Raw genomic sequence first — 2,987 nt, 5'->3', positions numbered from 1 at the left:
CCAAGGGCCACACACATTCTCTGACCTTTGCCTCAGTAAAGCACAGAACAGAACAGCTCTTCGGCAACAAAAAGGACACCAGGACCAAGGTCTAATCACATGGAGGATGGGAGAGCTTGTCTCTGAGAGGGGTCTTCCGCAGAACCTAGAAAATAAAGATGCTCCCACATGTGCAAGGCTGTCTCTCCATCCCTGGACCTCACTGGTCCCTTTGTAGACGAGCATTAATCACAGCACTTTGCACTCTAGCCAACGTGTAACCTATGAGCTTTATTACAAACATAACAAGCTACATCAATAAAAATGCGGCCTTGTGAAGGGAAATGGGGTCATGCATACTAATATGAGTGACAGGAAGATAAAGACAGCTGGTATATAAAGTTGAGAAGGCTGGCATCATTGGCATCATTTTTTTTTCTTCCAGATCTCTACTTCCTATCTCAAGTTTAAGTATCGGGTGGTACAGAGAATAAACTTTTGAAGCTGTTCTTGAAAAGCACAGAGGGAGGCTGAGGAGGTGATTCAGTAAGTACTTGCCACACAAGCATGGGGAAATAAGTTTGAATGCCGGCACCCATGTAAGAAGCCATGTAAAAAAGTGTATGCTTTCATTGTCACCACTGCGGAGGTGATAAAGACAGGAGGAGCCTTGGGGTTTGCTGGCCACTAACTCTAGCTGAAACAACAAGCCCCAGGTCCCAGTGAGAAATTCTATTTCAAAAACCAAGTTGGAGGGCAGAAGTCAAGAACATGAACTGCTTTCACAGAGTACCTGAGTTCAACTCCCAGCAGCCACTTTGGGCAGCTCACAACCGTCTGTAACTTCATTTCCAGAGGCTCCAATGCCTCTGGCCTCCGTGAACACCTGCGTGCACATGCAGAAACCTCCACACAGACATGCACACATGCACACAATTAAAAATAATTTTTAAAATCCTTACAAGAAATAAAACAAGGTGGGCAGCTCTTGAGGAGTCACCCAAGACTAATCCAGGGTGTGCACAGGCATGAACACAGGTACCTACACATATGGACTCAGACACACGTGCACATATGTGTGTGTAAATACACACGCATACAAAAAGAAAGACAGAGATGGGTGTGAGACTAGGATATGGACAGGGAAATGAGCATGCGCACTCCACTGAGAGGCTGGTTGTATCTTCTTGTTAAGGGTTTCCATTGACAGTTACAGAGACTCACTAGCTTCGCCTAGTATTGACTGGATCTCTGTGGAGCTTTGTTCATCATGTCTTATACTTACCTGGAAACTGTACATACTGCTTTTGAATGGGGGGGAGGGTGCATCCAAACATAGACCTATCTCTCCACCCAAAAAGATGATACTGCCAAGCTGGTTGGTTCAGTCCTGTAGGATGCAGGAGGATTTCTGTGAGCACAAGGCCAGCAGATAAAGTGTGTATGCGAGTGTGTGTGTGTGTGTGTGTGTGTGTGTGTGTGTGTGTGTGTGTGTAGATTATCTGGGAGGATTGCGAAGATGATGTATGTTTCCTATGCTTTAGCTAAATTTCCATTTTTTCCCAAAATATTCTCTCTCAGTACATCTGTCTACCTCTTTCTCTGAGTCCTGGTCTATTAGCCCTCCTGGTTAAACTCTAAGACCATGGCCTGGGTCCCTTTTATCACTTAAAGTGCTTGGGATCATTAGATCCCTTGTGATGATGTAACCATTTTCTTGGAAAGAAAATTTATTTTCTTTTTAGTTTTAAGAACCTGAAAGTAGGGGCCTTGCATATGGCTCAGTGGGTAAAGAGGTCTTGCCTCCAAGCCTAACGATCTGAGTTCAGTCTCCATGACCCACATAATGACAGGAGAAAGCTGACATGCACAAGTGGCCCTCTGACCTCCACTGTGCACCAGGACATGCAAATACCGCACACATGTACACAAATAAATAAATGTGGGTTCTAAGAATACAGTTTGTCTCAAGAATAGTGATGGTCAGGGCTTTTTTAACAAACGGGCTAGGCTCTTCCACCACAGCCATTGCACTGCGCCTCAGCTCCCGCAGAGATGGGTGTCGGGGCTAGTGCGAGCTGACGGGCAGCGGGCGGCGACTGTGTGCCCCGTGGATGAAAATCAGCTAACCATGGGCCAAGAAGATCCTAAGAAGCCGAGAGGCAAGATGTCCTCCGATGCGTTCTTTGTGCAAACGTGCCAGGAGGAGCAGAAGAAGCCCCCAGATGCCTCCGTCAGCTTCGCAGAGTTCTCCAAGAAGTGCTCAGAGAGGTGGAAGACCACGTCCACAGAAGAGAAGGGCAAGTTTGAAGACCTGGCAAAGGCCCACAAGGCTAGCTACGAGAGAGAAATGAAAACCTGCATCCTGCCCCGCAAAGGGGAGACCAAAAAGAAGCTCAAGGACTCCAATGCACGCAAGAGGCCTCCGTCAGCCTTCTTGTTCTGTTCTGAGTACCGCCTCAAATCAAAGGAGAGCATCCTGGCTCATCCGCCGGTGATGTCGCAAAGAAACTAGGAGAGATGTGAACAACAGGCTGTGGACGACAAGCAGCCCTACCAGGAGAAGGCTGCCAAGCTGAAGAGAAGTAGAAGGATATCGCTGCCTGCGGAGCTAAAGCAAAACTCGATGCCGAGAAAAGGGGGTGGTCAAGGCCGAAAAGAGCAAGAAAACGAAGGAAGAGGAAGGTGATGAGGAGGATAAAGAGGAGGAAGATAAAGATGATGAATAAGTTGGTTCTAGCACAGTTTTTTCTTGTCTATAAAGCATTTAACCCTCCTGCACACAACTCACTCCTTTTAAAGAAAAAAAATTGAAATGTAAGGCTGTGTAAGATTGGCTTTTAAACTGTATAGTGCCCTTTTTTGTACAGTTACCACACTACAGAATGAGTCTTGTCCTGGTGGTATTCTCAATGGCCACTAACCTGGCCTGGTCCAGTCTGGGGGTCATAAATTGGCATGGAAACTTAAAGCAGGTTGCTGGTACACAGCACAAATTAGTTATATAT

The 2,987-nt window shown here is 46.4% G+C and overlaps 1 pseudogene; it reads left to right on the top strand.

Moving 5' to 3' along the window:
* Positions 1-2,110: 2,110 nt before the first annotated feature.
* Positions 2,111-2,708, top strand: LOC129680282 (high mobility group protein B1-like; annotated as a pseudogene).
* The last annotated feature ends 279 nt before the right edge of the window (positions 2,709-2,987 follow it).

This window comes from Psammomys obesus, unplaced genomic scaffold (genome assembly GCF_907164565.1).
Source record: "Psammomys obesus unplaced genomic scaffold, mPsaObe1.curated_primary_1811, whole genome shotgun sequence".
Taxonomy (NCBI): domain Eukaryota; kingdom Metazoa; phylum Chordata; class Mammalia; order Rodentia; family Muridae; genus Psammomys; species Psammomys obesus.
The sequence above is the reverse complement of the archived record's forward strand: the minus strand, read 5'-3'. Positions and strand labels throughout refer to the sequence as shown.